Raw genomic sequence first — 19,444 nt, forward strand, 5'->3', positions numbered from 1 at the left:
GACTTTATTTGGAAATGCACGGAGGACTGTGTGTCTCGCAAGATGATCCGGGTATTCCCTAACTGGAAACCTTGGATGAGTTACGAGGTCAAGTCCCTTTTAAAGGCTAGAGCTGCAGCTTTTAGATCCAGGGATACCAGTCGCTACACGGAATCCAGCCGTGAACTCTAGAAAGCCATTAAGGGCACCAAGAGGCAATATCGAGACAAGTTGGAAGCTTGTCTACAGCTCTGCCTTTAATACCATCATTCCAAATAAACTGATTCCTAAGCTCCAGAACCTGGGCCTTAGCACTCAGGTCTGCAGCTGGATCTTCAACTTCCTGACAGACAGGACCCAGGCTGTAAAAAGGAGACAAGCTCTTCTCTACAATCACTCTGAGCACCAGTGCCCCACAAGGCTGTGTACTCAGCCCCCTGCTGTAATTACTGTACACCCGTGATTGTGCAGCCAAGTTTCCATCAAACTCAATATATAAGTTTGCTGATGACACAACAATTTTAGGCCGTATTTTGAGTAATGATGAGTTTGAGTACAGAGAGGAAATTAAGAACCTGGTGGCATGGTGCGAAGACAATAACCTATCCCTCAACGTCAGCAAGACGAAGGAATTGGTTGTTGACTTCAGAAGGAGTAGCAGACTGCATGACCTAATTTATATCAGTGGTGCGCAAGTGGAACAGGTCAAAATCTTTAAGTTCCTCGGGGTCAATATCACAAATGTCCTGACTTGGTCCAACCAAGCAGAGTTCACTGCCAAGAAGGCCCATCAACGCCTTTACTTCCTGAGAAAACTAAAGAAATTTGGCCTGTCCCCTAAAGCCCTCACTAATTTTTATAGATGCACCGTAGAAAGCATTCATCTAGGGTGCATCACAACCTGGTATGGAATTTGTCCTGTCCAAGACCGAAAGAAGCTGCAGAAGATCGTGAACACGGCGCAGCACATCACACAAACCAATCTTCTATCCGCGGACAGCACGCTGTCGGAGCAGTGCTGCCAGGATAATCAGGGACATGACCCACCCAGCCAACACACTTTTCATCCCTCTTCCCTCCGGGTGAAGGCTCAGGAGCTTGAAGACTCGTACGGCCAGATTTGGGAACAGCTTCTTTCCAACTGTGATAAGACTGCTGAACGGATCCTGACCCGGATCTGGGCCGTACCCTCCAAATATCTGGACCTGCCTCTCTGTTTTTTTGCACCACCTTACTTTCCGTTTTTCTATTTTCTATTTTCTATTTATGATTTATAATTTAAAATTTTAATATTTACTATTTTTTACCATTTTAAATATTTTTAATATTTAATATTTGTAATCCAGGGAGTGGGAAGCGCAGAATCAAATATCGCTGTGATGATTGTACGTTCTAGTACCAATTGTTTGGCGACAATAAAGTATAAAGTTTAAAGTACCATGTTTATAGTGACCTTACAAAGGTCAGGCGGGGAGTGTGTTGCCCTTAAGGCGTTTATTTGACTTTGTTGGATCTACGTTTTAAATGATTTGTTTGTAACTATTTTCTAGTTAAAGTTAAAAGTTGATAACTATATTACAGTATAACAAAGGTAAATTCATTGTCTATGGTATATCGCGGCATGCGATGACGTCACCTCTGGTTTCGCCGCGTCTTGTTTCGGGAAGGTGTGAACGTGGGTGCCACGCGTGCGGCATGATCGTGAAGAGCTCCGTTTCTACCCACAAAGAAACATTATAGAAACAACGCCGTATGTTCATAAGAATGTATTTGAAGTAAAAATATTAACGCGGTTTCTGTTAAGGAAGTGGCGGTTGCGGCGGCATGCGTGCCGGCTTTTCAATTTCAAACGCGGGGTCGATGGCGGTTTGACGTGACCCCCTCGCGCGCTGCTCGCGGCGGCTGGAGACTCTCGCTAAAAGAAGAGAGTGCGCCTGGTTTCCAGAATGAAACAGACGCTGTATATGTTTGCATTTTTTTTTATCAACAGTTTTCACCATACGATGTTAATGTGGAAGAGTGAACAGTAAATGGTTAACCTTACTACGACTCTGTCTTCATTGGCTCCGGTTTAACTTGGTGCTTCGTAAGAGTTTCAACACACTGCATGAGAACACTACACAGTCAGTCAAACCAGCCACAAATAAAACTCCTTTGCTGATTGCCAAACTGTTGCTAGCAGCGAAGGGTACTCTTTCAATGCTGGCCGACGGGGTCCTTCCTCAGGCTGCTGGCTAACTTCGCTAACAGTATTCCCACTAGCACTAAGAGCAGCTTCATCCACGTTCTCTTCTGATTCCCGCTCCGTTTCTGGTTCCTGTATTTTGCCCTCACACTCCTTTGATGAACTGATGTCATCCGCATCCCCACTTACTTTCGGAATGTCACTTTCAATTAAGACAGGCTCAGGCTGAGACATCACTGACTCCTCTGGATGAGATTGTTTTCTCACTAAAAATCTATCTATTTTTCACGCCGCCTAAATAATGTACTTGCCAGGCCGCCACTAGCTTGTAAAAGCATAATATGTGTGTGTGGGGCATCTGTTAGTCTTGCGAGACCATGGATCTGTGCCTGGATGTATACTATCAATCTCTTGCGTGAGTGAGAGTGAGTGACATCACCAGCTAGCACCACCTTAGCGCCGCCCCTGCTTTCCGGGTCAAGGGACCCCACTCAGTAGCAGCCCTCTGCTTAGTACGTCCCACCAGTGGGTTTGGCTCCCTATTGACCTTGGTGCTTGGTGGCAGCATAAGCCGCAGGGGCGGTGCGAAGGTGGTGCTTGCTGGTGCTATAGCCCCGGCAGAAATTGCAATAGCACCAGCGTAGCACCACCAAGAAATTAATTGAAATCTCACATACAAATTGCAGCTGCTTTGCTTTCTCTGTATAGTTTTGAATATAGATTGTTTCTCCAGTTGATCTAGTGAAACAGTGCCCCAATTCCCATAATACTCACACAGCAATAAAGTTATAAACTGTGTCAGATCCACTCTACACTTCTACTTATTCGTTCGCTGTCAATGGAAAAATAGAAAATAGATGCAGGAATCAGCCATTCAGCCCTTTGAGCCTGCACCACCATTCAGTACGATCATGGCTGATCATCCAACTCAGAACCCTGTACCTGCCTTCTCTCCATACCCCCAATCCCTATAGCCACAAGGGCCATATCTAACTCCGTCTTAAATATAGCCAATGAACTGGCCTCAACTGTTTCCTGTGGCAGAGAATTCCATAGATTCACCACTCTCTGTGTGAAGAAGCTTTTCCTCATCTCATTCCTAAAAGGCTTCCCCTTTATCCTTAAGCTGTGACCCCTCGTTCTGGACTTCCCCAACATCGGGAACAATCTTCCTGCATCTAGCCTGTCCAATCCCTTTAGAATTTTATACGTTTCAATAAGATCCCCCCTCAATCTTCTAAATTCCAGCGAGTATAAGCCTAGTCGATCCAGTCTTTCATCATATGAAAGTCCTGCCATCCCAGGAATCAATCTGGTGATGTCTTACCGTTGCTGTCCTTAGCTCAGTTAAGTTAATCTAAGGTCACTAAGGTGGTGATGTCACTCACGCGAGAGATTGATAGTATACATCCAGGCGGACATCCAGTCGCGGGACTAACGGATGCCGCACATACACACACATTGTGCTTTTGCAATCTAGCATCGGCCTGGCACGTGCATTATTTTGGCGGCTTGATAAATGGATCGATTTTTAGTGAGAGAACGACCTCATCCTGAGGGATCAGTGGTGTCTCAGCCTGAGCCTGTCTTAATTGAAAATGACATGCAGAAAGAAGTAAGTGGGGATGAGGACGACAGCAGTTCATCGAAGGAGTGCGCAGGCGAAGTAGAGGAACAAGAAACGGAGCGGGATTCGGAAGAGAACATGGATGAAGCTGCTCTTAGTGCGAGTGGGAATACTGTTAGCGATGTTAGCCAGCAGCCTGAGGAAGGACCCCGTCGGCGAGCATTGAAAAAGTACCCTTCGCTGCTCGCAACAGTTTGGCAATCAGCAAAGGAGTTTTATTCGTGGCTGGTTTGACTGACGAAAGATATTACGTTCTGCTTCACATGCAGGCATTTCCTGTGTGGAGGACATGGGTTCCATTCTGAGTCTACCTTCACTGTCACCGGTTACCGCAACTTGCGGAAAGCTGCAACAGCTTTCAAAACCCACCATGTAAGTGCAGCTCATAAGTTTGCTATAGAGGCACGGGCGGAATTCAGATTGCGAAAACAAGGTGGTTCAAGATTGGGCAATATGCTTGACAAAGGACATGCAAAGATTGTCCAAGAAAATCGTGAGTACATGAGAGCTGTGGTTGAGTCTCTCGCAAGGAAAGACAGTAAATGGCACAGTAGAATTTCTAGCTCCAATGAGACTTTACTGCGATGCATTTATAGATTTATACAAACTAATCTGCATATCACTGACTCTACCTGTGTCATCTGCCTCATGTGAACGGAGTTTCTCTTGCGTCAGATGCCTCAAAAACTCCCTAAGGAATAGCAGCGGCGATGCTCGGAACAGCAACTTGGCCCTGTTGGCCATAAGCAGCCGGAGGACCAAAGCACTTGACATCCAGGAGATCATTGATGCTTTCGCCACCAATCACAACAACAGACGGCTTGTGCTTCTCTGAATACATCAGTGGTGTGTGCAGTTGATTTTTTAAAAATTTGGTCCAAGACTAATGCTGATTATTATTATTATTATTTTGTGGTGGATACCCCATAGTCCTTATGTTTCCTGCAAATCCCAAAATATTACATTTACTGCTATTAAGCTTACTGGTTTTGCTTAGACTTCCAAGCGGTGATTCTGTTGATTTTTGTTTTAAATCAGTAGCCGAATTAATTGAGGTATTGCATGGTCAGAGTACGATTTGTCCAACTCCTGGTAAAGCCTTGCATCTGTTGTTTGCCTTATTTGACTTTAATAACGGTGTATCTTTTGGCCTTGTCTGTCTATGTAATGCGAATAGCAGTGGACATTGTGGGTTAGTGTGTTTTTCAGTTGAAAAGCACGCATTTGACGCTGATTGCGGGATTGGTGTGTGATTCACGTTCTGCGCTGTGGGTCGGATGCTCTGTTGGTTTGTTTGTTTATGCTCTGTGTAGCCCGGGTTGTCTCCAATGCTGTTGACACTGTCACAGTTCACTTCTATATTATGTTTATCAATTGCTGTCGCTTGTGAATCAACAGAGGCATTTATAGTAGGCACATAATGCTTGAAACTGACTTTTGAGCACCACACGTCTGGCCTTGCGAATACATATTACCATAGGGTACATCCCTCAGCACCATCACTGAATAATTTAGCCCCACTGTAGCACCAGCAAGAAAAAATCTCTGGCACCACCACTGATAAGACGACATCAACTGAGATACCTCAGCTCTCAATTCTTTCACGAAATCCCTTAAAATCCCCACTAGTGTGGCATCAGGAGTCTTCCACTCCTCCATCTCATTTTCCTCCTCTCTTGCTTCTCTGATCAGCTCAAAAAATGAGGGAGGGGGCTTAAAGCAATCAAGTCATGAGTCTGTGCATCCTTCACCACTTGCTCCATCCTTAATTGATTTATATCAGCCAGTGGAATGGGTCTTTCATGGCACAAGCAAAGAAGCTGTCTCTCTAGCCAAAAACTGTAAGGCAAGACAAGTTTATTTGTATAGCACTATTCAAGCACAAGGTGGTTCAAAGTGCTTTACATAGAGCAAGATATAAAAGTTAAACATCAAATTTCAGACAATATAAGTGTCACAATAAACCGTGGGTCAATTGTTTAAGGAAAATAAGATGACTTGTGTCACAGAACTAGATTGAGGTGCTTTTGCCTACCTCAAAACAAGACAAAGACTGGAATAAAACAATATATATATAGCTACCCTCAGACTAGACACAAAAGAAAACTAACCCCAAAGCCTGTCTGTCTGTATCTTGTGTTACAGCGGTTGGCATCCAGCTTAATGGTGCATTACCACCACCCTCTGCTCCCAGACTTGTGCTCTCTCACCCATGCCCAGCAACCCTTTTAATGTGAATTCCTGCACCCCCTAACCCCAAAGCCTTGGTAACCTGAGGCTTATAACTGCTAAGCCCCTCCCCCTAGACCAACCAAAAGCTAATTAACTCAATTATCCAATTAAAGACAGTATCCTCCACCATCAGCACACCTGTGCAGGTTGCTGCTGCCTCTATATGAGACAGCCCCAGCAGCAGCTCTGGTTCAGACACATAATATGCAGCATTTGGTTCAATATAAGAATGCACAGGCAGTGGTGGGAAGAACTATATGTCAAGCTGAAAGGGGAAGTTGGAGGAGTTTTTGCGACAAGATAAGAAGAACAACACCTGTGGGAGAGATATGGGGAATGATTAAGAGGATGGGAGGAGATAGAAGGGAATGGGAATATCCAGTAATGATATCTGAGGAGGAAACTGCAGTCTCCAGTGGGGATAAGGCCGAGATCATGGCCAAGTCATTTGTACTGATACACAGTTCAGAAAATTTGTCTGACGAAGGGAGAAGGAGAAGGAAAAGAATAATGAGCCAACACCCAGGTGTGTTAAACAGGAGGGAAGGGACAGATGATATAATTGATGATCCATTTACATTAGCAGAAATGGTGAGAGCAATAAAGAGATCGGGACCAACCTCCCCAGGGAAAGATCTGATATGCTCTATGATGCTAAAAAATCTAGGAGAAGGAGCGCTCTTGAAGTTGCTGCATTTTTATAACAGAGTGTGGGAGGAGGGAAGATTACCAAGTGCATGGAAAGAAGCAGTAGTAATTCCAATAAGGAAGCCTGGCAAGGATCCGTCAAAACCCACTAGCTACAGACCAATTGCATTAACATCAAGTATATGTAAGATAATGGAAAGGATGATAACAGAAAGGTTATCGTATGAGCTTGAGAAAAGGGGAATGCTGGCAAGTTATCAGAGTGGTTTTAGAAAGGGAAGGAATTCCATGGACTCGGTGATAATGTTAGAGACTGAAATAAGGAAGACCCAAGCAAATAGAGAGTCAGTAGTGGCAGTGTTCTTTGACATTGAAAAAGCCTATGATATGATGTGGAAGGAAGGTTTATTAATTAAACTGCACAAGATGGGGGTTGGTGGGAGAGTTTTTAATTGGATTAAAGATTTTTTGTTTGGTAGAAAAATTCAAGTTAGGATTGGATCAGAATTATCAAAACAGTTCATAGTGGAAAATGGCAGACCTCAAGGTAGTGTGATTAGCCCGTTACTTTTCATCATTATGATCAATGATGTCTTCACAAAGGTACCAGTGGATATAGGTAGGTCACTGTTTGCGGATGATGGGGCCTTGTGGAAAAGAGGCAGGAACATGGACCATATAATCAAGAAACTACAAGAAGCAATTGATGAAGTGGTGGAGTGGGGTTATGATTGGGGATGTAGATTTTCAGTAGATAAAACTCAAACTGTATTTTTTACCAGGAAAAGAGTTGAGGTAGGGAAGAAGTTAAGGATGTATGGGGTTGAATTAGAAAGGGTTGCATCATTTAAATTTCTGGGAGTTATATTTGATTCATGATTAACATGGGCAGACCATATCAGGAAAGTTGAGGAGAAATGTAAAAAAGTAATAAATGTGATGAGATGTTTGACTGGTAGGGAATGGGGAGCAAGTTGTTCAGCTTTGAAGAGAATGTATGTGGCTTTAGTGAGATCTGTATTGGACTATGGAAATATAGTATATGGATCAGCAGCTAGGTCTCTTATAAGGAAACTGGATGTGATTCAGGCTCAGGCCTTGAGAGTGTGCAGTGGGGCTTTTAAAACGTCACCAATGTCAGCCCTACAGGTAGAAATGGGAATAATGCCTTTGGAGCTAAGAAGGATGCAACTGATGGCAAACTACTGGGCTAACTTGCAGGGGCACAATGATTCTCACCCTGCTAAAGGAGAGTTGCAGGAGTGCTGGGAAAATGGGAGGTTTCAGAGGGATACCTTTAGTCGGGTAGGGAATGATATCGCGAAAGAATGTGGAGTGTTTGATCTGAGGATAAGTCCTTCAGTAGTTTATCCGGTAGTAGCTCCATGGAAGCTTGTACGGCCTGACATAGACTGGCATTTGTTAGAGGTAAAAAGGAAAGAAAGATATAAAACAGATTTGATATATGCATTTAACTGTCATATGATGGAAAAGTATAGTGATTATACTCACATTTATACGGATGGTGCGAAGGAACCTGAAACAGGAGTGACAGGATTTGGGGTGGTTATACCAGCAAAAGAAATTGGAATCAGCAGAAGAACATCTAATAAGTTAGGGGTGTTTACAGAGGAGATGCTGGCGGTGTTGGTTGCGTTGCAATGGGTGCAGAAAGCCAGACAAGTCAAAGCATTGATATGTTCAGATTCATCCTCAGTTCTAGCAAGTTTAAGGTCTTTTCACACAAACAGTTGGCAAGGTGTACTTTATGAAGTCCTTCAGTTAGTTACAAGAATTGCAAATCAGGGAGGTCAGGTAAAATTTCTATGGGTTCCAGCACATGTTGGGGTGAAGGGGAATGAGAGGGTTGATGAGTTGGCAAAGAGGGCATTAAAGGAAGAAAATGTGGAAATTAGTATCAGTAAAGCAGAGGTTAAGTGTGTAATCTGGGAAAAAGTCAACCGAATGTGGCAAGAAAGATGGGACAGGGAGGGGAAAGGGAGGCATTTATATCAAATCCAAAAGAGTGTTGCAGGTACTAGAGTAGGTAATGGAAACAGAAGAGAGGAAACTGTGTGGACGAGGTTTAGGCTGGGGCATTGTGCATTAAACAAAACATTGAAAATGATAGAGAAACACCAGACAGGATTGTGTGAGGAATGTCAGGAAGACGAGTCAGTAGAACATGTAGTTTTGTGTTGCAGGAAGTATGGGAGACAGAGAGAGATGATGAGAATTAAATTAAGGGAGTTGGGGGTGCAGGAATTCCCATTAAAAGGGTTGCTGGGCATGGGTGAGAGAGCACAAGTCCGGGTATTTTTAGCGTTTTTAAGGGGTACAGGGGTTTTTTATAGGATATGATGGATAAACAGGAATAGGGTACTAGGATGGTCAAAGATGGGAGGGTAAAGTGTAGGTTTGTGTGTGTGTGCGCGCGCGCACGCGATTGGGTGAAGGGATTTAGAATGTATGTCTAGTGCACATTCCGGAGCAGAGGGTGGCGGTAATGCACCATTAAGCTGGATGTCGACCGCCGTAAAACAAGATACAGACAGACAGACAGCTCCGGTTCAGACCCAGTCACTATTACTGCTGGGGATGAGTGTTTTACCGAGCGCGCCATGTGCTGTCTGTAGTCAGTGATGAGCCTTCATCACAATAAGGGAGAATAAAATCACACAAAATATAGAAATGATCAAAATATTGAAAAAGGAATAAAAGTTGCAGTGCAGGAGATTCTAATTAAAAGCTACAGCGAAAAGGTTCAAGCCTCGATTTGAAAGAGCTTAAAGTTGGGGCAGACCAGATCCTCTGAAAGGTTATTCCAAATACGTGGAGCATAATAACTAAAAGCTGCTTCACCATGTTTAGTTTTAACCCTGGGGACAGTAAACAGACTTGCCCAGACGGCCTGAGAGCTCGGGAAGGTTTATAATGCAATAAGAGATCAGATATATGTAAACCAATAGTATTCTTTTAAAGTAAATCCTCTGATGGACAGGACGCCAGTGTGGTGATCTGAGAACTGGAGTGTTGTGCTCTACTTTCTTGGTCTTAGTGAAGACTCTAGCAGCAGCGTTCTGAATGAGCTGCAGCTGTCTGAGTGGTTTTTTTTACAGGGACTTCTGAAAACACCATTATAGTAGTCAAGCCTACTAAAAATAAATGCATGGATGAGTTTTCCTACATTGTGCTGAGACATAAGCCCTTTAACTTTCACTAAATTTTTAACATGGTAGTAGGCTGACTTTGTAATTGTCTTAATGTGGCAGTTAAAATCGACGTTGGAGTCCATCACAGCACCAAGGTTTCTGGCTTGGTTTGTGGTCTGTAATGACAGATTCTAAGTAACCACTGACTTTTAATGTAGCCAATAAATTTCGTCCCTTTCTTCTGGTACATGCATCTGAACCTCATCATAAGCTTTGTTGGGGTGCCCACCATGCTAAAACCCCTTTCATGTAGCTTGCATGAGGCCGGCAGAAGTGGCAAACGGGTTCTCTGCCTTTAAAGACCCCACTACCTCAGCAAGTAGGACTTCTTTTAAACTCCCTACCAGTTGCTGTCTTTTCATATAATCTGAGCACTGCCACTCATCGAGCCACTGAGATTTCTGCTCCGCCCAAGTCTCATATTCCTCCTCCCCCTTGGGGGTGAGCTTCACTCCCGAGAGCATTCTCAGCTACGATAACTTTGGCTCTCCACCAGTGCATTTTGGCATTTATCTACCAATGAGCGAATTGCTGAAACCAACTTGGAGCTTTCAATCAACCTCCGAGGGACCCATTAGAACTTTCACATCAGACAGCTCCTTTCCCTCATTCCGCAGAAATGATAGCAACTTGTAACAAGTCTCTGCCCTCAGCTGCAAGAAACTTGCCATCAAATTCTTCCCCCTCGGCTACATGCTCCCATTCTCTAAAAGTATGGACAGCCATTGGCCCCACCTTGCTAGTGCGTTAATTGTACCAGGCAGATCTACTCCCATCATGTCCTTGCTAGCTTGGACTAACATAACATCCTTATCAGCCAATTGATCAAAGCGCCATTCAACGAGGGTAATTTTCTCTAATACTTCAACGGTACTTAAAATGCTAATCAACTATTAGGCTGGGCTGTGGATATCCACCCCACTCAGAACGTAAGCATTTGTTGTGGGTAGTCTCTTTGAATCTCACCAAAGCTTAATCTCTGCAGCATCCATAATCAAGTATCTTAATCCTTTTCCAGACACTAATTTAGACACACAAACCACTTACTCAACTTTTACAGCAAATACACAGTATTAGTGAATCAGATCCTGGACAATGAAACCCATTTTTACTGGGCCTCTCTAGAAATATGGCTGGTTAGTCTCTCACTAACAAGCCACTGGACTCAGTGGTGAGAAAACCACCTTTCTCCAGTTCCATACGTCTAGAATCGGTATGACTTGGGTCCCACCAAACCGGGAAGCTGGGATGTTTCGACTACCTGCTCCCCGATCTGAGCGAATACTGTGTAAATACTGCCCACTGGCAATTACCCATCGGCAAGAAACAGATCGTACACTGCATACAATTATAAGGAAGGTGTATTTATGAATGTCAACTTAATCAAATAGTTATTAAAGAAGAAAGAAAAAAAGGGAAATATAAAAGAGCCCATTCTAATTTAAAAAGTCAAATGTGCACGTTGGAGCTCAGATCTTCCAAAAGCAGGATACGTCCTTTTACTCACAAGTACTATTCAGTGATCACCGGTCGAACTTCCCATCTTAGAAACCATCGAATCATGCATTCCAGTTGGATTGAATCCTACAGCTGGTTCTTTTCATCTTCTCTCTCCATCTCCCACCAATCAAAAAGACATCGACCCACCCCAGTGTCCGTCACAAAACCTCTGCCCGGTTTTCTCTAGAACTTTCACTTGACTCCACTATTCTGATTGGCCAACCTAACATTCATAAACTGAATATCCCAATCCCTTACCTTTAACACTACCAGTAGAATACACTGCTTCTACAGAAAACCATTACATGAAATACCTAACATTAACAGTAAAATCTTAATCACGGCATAACTTGTATATGCAGTTTGTTGTCTTTTGCACATTGGTTGTCTGTCTGTCCTGTTGGGTGTGGTCTTGCATTGATTCTATTATGTTTATTGGTTTTACTGATTATGCCTGCAAGAAAATAAATTTCAGGGTCATATATAGTGACATATGTATTTTGAGAACAAATTTAACATGAACTTTGAAGACTTGGCACTTCTAGTAGGTTTTCGTAAATAAAACGGCATGAGATGTTTTATGTTTAAAATAGCCTTAACAACTCATTTATTGAACTCCAGAATACTGATAACAAAGTGTGGTAAAAGTCCTTTACGTCATCACATCAGACCAGACTCGTAAAATGAACCTCAACTCAATATTGGTCATTGTGAGTTGTGTACATTTCCCCCAATTACATCATACACCACCCCCCGCCCCCCCCCCCCCCGGAATTCACTAAAATCGGCATCGTGAGCCTGTCCAGCTCAGGTCCTATGGGGAGAAACAGCAGGTGCCTCTGGCCCGTCCAGAGGTTTGCTGACACACTCGTGGTAACGTCGTGATGGCAGGGGCATGGTAGCAGAATCCTCCAAATCTTGGTGGGCTGGTTTAAGGTGATCTACTGAAACACATCCAGATTTACCCCTCTTATCTATGAAAAAAGTCTTTTCTCTCTATTGCGAAATGCGAAACGGGCCAATGTAAAGGTGCCTAAGGGAGGTTGGTTTGTAACACGGTGGGCAAAAACAAACAAGGCAGAACGTAGGTCAACAGGGACCCAAGAGAGCATTATGCCATGGTGGGAGGTAGGGTTGGCTGCAAAGGAACTGAATTTATTGAGGAGGGTGCAGGTCCTCTTTTGCAGCTGTTCTGAGCCCCAGCAGTACCCACGGGAGAGAATGATACCAATATGTACCCACAGCAGTACCCACGGGAGAGAATCATGCCAACGTGTACCCACAGCCGTACCCGTGGAAGAGAATCATGCCAACATGTACCCACAGCCGTACCCATGGAAGAGAATCATGCCAACATGTATCCACAGCCGTACCCACGGGAGAGAATCATGCCAACAGTCATCTCAATTGAATTGATTTGAGCTGACTTTATTTCTTATGTCCTCCACATACATGAGGAGTGAAAATCTTTATGTTACGTCTCTGTCTAAATGTGCAATGTGCAATCATAGTAATTTATAATAATTTATAATAAATAGAACAGTCACTCAGGTCAGTGTGAGTTCATCAGTATGATGGCCTGGTGGAAGAAGCTGTCCCGGAGCCTGTTGGTCCTGGCTTTACCAACGGTACCACTTCCCAGATGATAGCAGCTGGCATGGGATGGCTTGGGTCCCCAGTGATCCTGTGGGTCCTTTTTACACACCTGTCCTTGTAAATGTCCTGAATCATGACAACTACAGATGTGCTGGGCTGTCCGCACCACTCTCTGCAGAGTCCTGCGATTAAGGGAGGTACAGTTCTCATACCAGGCAGTGATGCAGCCAGTCAGGATGCTCTCAATTGCACTCCTGTAGAAAGTCCTTAGGAATTGGGGGCCCATACCAAACTTCCTCAACCATCTGAGGTGAAAGAGGCGCTGTTGTGCCTTTTTCACCAAATAGTTGGTGTGTACAAACCACGTGAGGTCCTCAGTGATGTGGATACCGAGGACCTTAAAGCTGTTTACCCTCTCAACCTCAGATCCATTGATGTCAATAGGGGCTAGCCCGTCTCCATTCCTCCTGTAATCCACAATCAGCTCCTTTGTTTTTGCGACATTGAGGGAGAGGTTGTTTTCTTGACACCACTGTATCAGAGAGATGACTTCTTCCCTGTTGCCACCTCATTATTGTTTGAGATTAGGCCAATCAATGTAGTGTCGTCAGCAAATTTAATTAGCAGAATGGAGCTGTGGGTGTCAATACAGTCATGGGTCATCATCATCATGGCTTGGGCTTGCGAATGAAGATTTAGGAACGGGGCTGCCCACGTCTGCTGCAGGCTCGCTTGTGGCTGATGAGGCCAATACGGGACAGGCAGGTCTGGCCACAGCGGCTGCAAGGGAAATCTTGTGCTGGGTTTGGTGCCGCTGTGTCACGGTTCTTCCTCCTTCTCCTTTTGTCCTCAACGCCAGCCCTGTGTGTGTTCTCGAAGGAGGAGACAGACTGGTGAATGGTGTGTCGCCAGGCCTCGCGATCGGAGGCTAGATTAGACCACTGGCGATGGTTAATGTGACAGGCACCAAGGGATTTCTTCAGAGAGTCCTTGTACCTCTTCTTCAGTGCCCCTCTGTCACGGTGGACAGTGGAGAGTTCGCCATACAACACAATCTTGGGCAGGCGACGATCCTCCATCCTGGGGAGGTGCCCTGCCCAGTGCAACTGTGTCTTCAACAGCATGGTCTCGATGCTGTATACAGGGAGTAAAGGAGGGAACTCAGTACACAGCCCTGAGGGGCTCCTGTATTGAGAGTTAGAGGTTTGGATGTGAGGGAGGCCGCTCTTACAACCCGTTGGCAATCTGACGGGAAGGCGAGGATCCAACTGCACAAAGCAAGGTCAAGGCAGGGGTCTGAGCTTCTTGTCGAGCCTGGATGGAACCATGGTGTTGAATGCTGAACTGCCTGCACAAAGGAATTTAAACTGCAAAAAAAGGTTGTCACCCTCTACCTCATTGGCATGTTAAGTATATTTCACGATCATACACAATCACATTTCCTTCACCAGTTTCTGATGCAGACGGTGTTGACAACTTGGAGTTTGCAATGATTTGTCTGCAGACTTTAGAACTAGCTTATTTATAGTGTTTTTGTTAAAGAAATTATTCAGTGCACGTGTTTTCACTGGGCAAAAAATTGCACAGCACAAGCTTTTTGCACACCCTGCATCGCCTCTGATCTGGGCCGACAATTACGTGTCGGCGGCACCTAATTAATTAGCATGTTTATTTCGGCTTTTTTCTTAACGATGTGCTGTGTGCCTCCCGGCTACTGCTGCGTTCTTCGTGGCAATGTATCGGGTAGGCGGCCCGGAGGGTAGGAGCCACTGCACCACCCAGCCTGTGCCTGTGACAACTCAGTCTAACAGACCATCATCAGTGTGCTCGGCGCTGTTTTCCCAATTCCGGTAAGTGATACTACACGGTACATACATTATTTCTACTTTATATAGGCTGTGTATTTTTACATGTTATTTGGTAGATTTGGCAGCTTCATAGTTTAAAGGTTACTGGAGAGCGCGTTTATGCCAACAGCGCTTGCGTGAGATTTTCTGCCGAGAGCACCTGCGTGAGATTTTCGCTATGGAGATCTGTGCAGGCAATCGTTGTAGAGAAGTATTTCTACTTTATATAGGTTGTGTATTTATCATATCATTCTTGCTTTTACTATATGTTACTGTTGTTTTAGGTTTCATGTGTTATTTGGCATGATTTGGCAAGTTATTTTTGGGTCTGCGAACGCTCACAAAATTTTCCCATATAAATAAATGGTAACTGCTTCTTCGCTTTACGACATTTCGGCTTACGGACTGTTTCATAGGAACGCTCTACCTTCGGATGGCAGGGGAAATCTGTACAAATTAGAGGGAACATTGCTCCTCCATCAGGGAAACTCTCAGAACAGCCTTTGAGGAGCAGCAAAACTGCTCACATGACATTGAACTGTGGGTGATACACTGTGGTGTGACATAGCTTAACGCTGAGGTTCTGAGCTACCCAGGTGCTGATGAACACCCGACCCATGTCTGCAGCACCATCAATGCTAGAGAGACGACCTCTGGCCACCTGGTGGTTATGTCCACCATGGTAATGGTGCCTGGACATGATTTTTGCCCGCTGGCACTCCACACAGGCTGCATTCCAGTCACGCGAGGCCGTGCCACACAAACTTTGGTGCAAACAGTTTCTGTCAGGCCTTTCAGCCCGGATGTGAGAGGCCAGATATGGAGTTAAAACAGCCTCCCTCCAGTTTGTGGGTACAATTGGACAAGGGTGACCAGTTGGTACATCGCATGAGAGAAACCTCAGCTTCCTCAAACTTAATGTCAGCCAACCACAACCCTGTGACTGTGGTTCGGTAAGCCTGGACCTCCTGGTCAGCAGCTTGGTCAGCAGCACTGCTGGCATAGTCAACCCCTATGTGTATGGCCTCAGTGGCTGGCCATGAGAGGCAATCAACCACGGCATTATTTTTCCCCTTGATATGTTGTACATTGGTTGTGAACTCTGATATGTAGTTCAGGTGGTGTTGCCGCCAAGGGTTTGATATTTTGGCCATCACATACACGAGGGGTTTGTGGTCAATGAATACTGGGAAATGGTGACCCTCAAGAAGAAAATAAGGATGGCGGACAGCCAGAGACTGAGAAGCTCATGGTCAAATGTGCTGTACTTCCTTTCGGGAGAGGAGATGGAGCTGCCAGCTGAAGACGACGAGTGGCTGCCACATGCTTCCAATCAAGTGTCTGTGCACAGCACCTACAGCGTAACCATATAACCATATAACAATTACAGCAGAGAAATAGGCCATCTCGGCCCTTCTAGTCCGTGCTGAACATATTCTGAGGTGTCAGTAGTAATAGCTACAGGTGCATTGGAGAGCAGGTGCGCCAGTAGGGTCACATTGCAAACAACTTGTTTGGTATCATAGAATGCTGTGGTTATGTCTGTTGACCAGTCAAACACGTGATTAGGGGTACTGCCTTTAAGTGCACTATAATGGGAAAGCATATGTTCAGCAGCTCTTGGAATGAAGTGGTGATAGAAATTTACCATGCCTAAAAACTCCTGTAGTTTTTTTCAGTAGTGCAGGGCAGGGGGAAATCCATAATAGCTGCTACTTTTGATGGCAGGGATTTTGCATCTTCTGTGGAGGTGCAATGGCTGAGAAAGTCAACAGTTGATAATCCAAACTGGCATTTAGTTGGGTTAATAATCAACTCATGTTGGCTTAAGCTTTCGAAGAGTGTGCAGACTTGGATGCACTGGTGTCAAGTATGTCATCCAGGTGAGCAAAAGAAAAATCTAAAATAAAAGTCCATCAGCAATGGAATACCTGCAAAGAAACTCAAAGAGGGGTTATCATAGCCGTATTAGGAATATCCTCTGAGCACACAGGCACCTGATGGTAGCTCCTAACTAGATCGACTTTGGAAAAAATTAACTTACCGGTTAAACATACCGAAAAGTCCAGGACGCATGGGACCGAGTAATAATTGGGTGTAGCTGCCTCGTTAAGGCATCAGTAATTGCCACATGGGCAGTGCACTTAAAGGCAGTACCTCTAATCATGTGTTTGACTGGTCAACAGACATGACCACAGCATTCTATGATACCAAATAAGTTGTTTGCAATGTGACCCTACTGGCACTATCAGACTTAGGAATCATATGGAGGGGTGAAGCCCAGGGGCTATTCAACCAGCATACAATGCAAAATCTTTCCATGTTGGCAAACTCAACCTAAGTGGTTGCCAGCTTTTCTGGGTCCAGTCCACATCCATAGGCAAGGACTGGTAGGCCATTTGTAGAAATCTGGTGCTTGACCCCACGTTTTCTGACTTTAGTGGAGAATGTGGGCTTGCTGAAGTTTGGGAATTCATCCAGCAGTTGAGTAAACTCACATGCGGTGGTGCATGTGATTGACAGAGTTGTGTGGAACTTACTGGGGGAGAAGGGTAATGACCTAAAGCTGGCTGTTCTTAAGATCAACTCATAGTCCTTGGACATACAGGAAATCTGCACAGGGCCACTTTAGCCAGGGTGAAGTCCTATGTGTAATGTCACCCACTGAAGTAAAGCGTCACCTGTCGTGTCCCATAGGTCTGAATCTTGCTGCCGTTGGCAACCTTCTACAAGATTTTGTTGCTCCTTGCCTTCTGATCAATAGACGATGCTGGCAGCACAATCACTTGAGCACCCATGTCACACAAGAGACATCGCCCTGTGCGGGTGTCCATAATGAACAGTAGTCGACCCTGCCCATTGGAACCCATGGTGTTCACAGATCTCTAATGTCTCGATGTGCTGGCACTGTCGAAGATGCAAGGCATCAACACCTCCAAGTGCTCGTACCAAAGCGAGTGTGGTAAAAACACACTCCCAGCATCTTCTGTTTTGCAGCTAAGGGCATCTTTACAGGGATGCTACAAAGTTGGTGAACTCTGCAGAATTTTCTCTATTTCTGAATAAATATAAATAAAAATGTGATCAGATCTTCATGCAAGTCCTAAAACTAGATAACGCGAACCCAATTAAATAAATAACACACTAAACATTATACTTGTTCATACGTAGTAGCTTATTTATTGAATATCCCCAAAAACTCATCACAAAGCACGGTATAAGTCATTTATGTAATTAACCTTATCATATCAGTCCAGTCTCTTAAAGTGAAACCCAACCCACTGTCGGTGGTTGTGAATTCTGTATATTTCCACCAATTGCATTACCCTACACATAAATTGTGCTGCTCAAAAACAAGATCATCACAAATCCCCAAAGCACAGAGGTACAAACTAGTCACCTTCATACCTAGCTAGATTCAGTGTGTATCCCACAAATACTGTATACCAAACTGCAGCAGAAATGTTCTTATAATTCTGTAATTTTGGAAAGATAGGTAAATGTTGGGAGAAAATGGAGAAATGGGATAGATATTACAGTTGCCATTTCATGTTCTTGATATTTATCGCTTATTTATTATTATTATTATTTCTTTCTTTTTACATTTGCACAAGCTTGTCTTTTGCATATTAGCTGTCCACCCTAATGATGCAGTCTTTCATCGATGCTATACAAGTTATTGGATTTATTAGGTATGCCCACAAGAAAATGAAACTCAGGTTTGTATATGGTAACAGATGCCAGATGCGACACATGGTGGAAACCCGCATCAAGGAGCACAGGAGGTGTATTTGTTTGGGTTACTTGGAGAAAACTGGCTGGAGCAGAACACTATTCACAATGGCCATAGGATTGACTTTGACAGCAAAAAACTACTGTATCACGCCAATAGCTTTTAGGTCTGGCTGGTAAAGGAAGCCATTAGAATAAATCTAGAGGAAAATAATTATAACAAAGACAAAGAACTCACTCCAAGTAAGAATTGGAATTCATTTGTAAACAAGGTGGGACAATGGAATCTCAATTGAATGAAGACTAACCAATCAGGATGGATAGACGATGGTGGTGGACTAGATATGCCCAGGCATCAACACTGATGAAGATGGCAGAGTCCGTCATCGAAACGTTGGTTAAAATCAATACGTGTACCCAGCTGGAAGCCCGAGAATAGTTTAGCTGTTATATATACTTCGATAAAAAAAATCTACTTTTAATGTTGGTGACAGTTTCTTTTTAAGGCATCTGTAATTATTATGCAACTTGAACTGCAATTCAATAAAAAAGTGGTGGGGAGGAGAAGGTGGTGACGTGACCCAGCGTGCGCAGCTGCTCCGAAATGATATCGTCTTTGTTCCACCCCCCAGTCTCCTCTGCTCCACAGAATACAAACCGCGCCTCTTCAATACTGAAATTTCCCCAACAGTACCCTAATGAATTCCCTCTGCATCATCTTTGGTGCAAATACGTCTTTATGTCAGAAGAAGAATGTATTTTACTGAATGCATTTTGTTTTCATTCAAAACAAAAAAGGGACCATTTATTTAGTGCACAAAATACATTGCAGATGATAAATCATTTCATTTGAATTCCAAATGAACACCTTTGAAAACAGACCAAT

At 44.1% G+C, this 19,444-nt stretch overlaps 1 protein-coding gene across 1 annotated transcript in view; it reads left to right on the top strand.

The window, feature by feature from the left end:
• The first annotated feature begins 4,147 nt into the window (after nucleotides 1-4,147).
• Nucleotides 4,148-19,444, top strand: part of LOC140194086 (adhesion G-protein coupled receptor F1-like) — a 218,012-nt gene continuing 202,715 nt past the window's right edge. The window contains exon 1 of the mRNA XM_072251506.1: nucleotides 4,148-4,637. The gene's annotated coding sequence lies outside the window, so the exon portion shown is untranslated. The remainder of the gene's footprint in view (nucleotides 4,638-19,444) is intronic.

Source organism: Mobula birostris, chromosome 2, assembly GCF_030028105.1.
Source record: "Mobula birostris isolate sMobBir1 chromosome 2, sMobBir1.hap1, whole genome shotgun sequence".
NCBI classification, from domain to species: Eukaryota; Metazoa; Chordata; class Chondrichthyes; order Myliobatiformes; family Myliobatidae; genus Mobula; species Mobula birostris.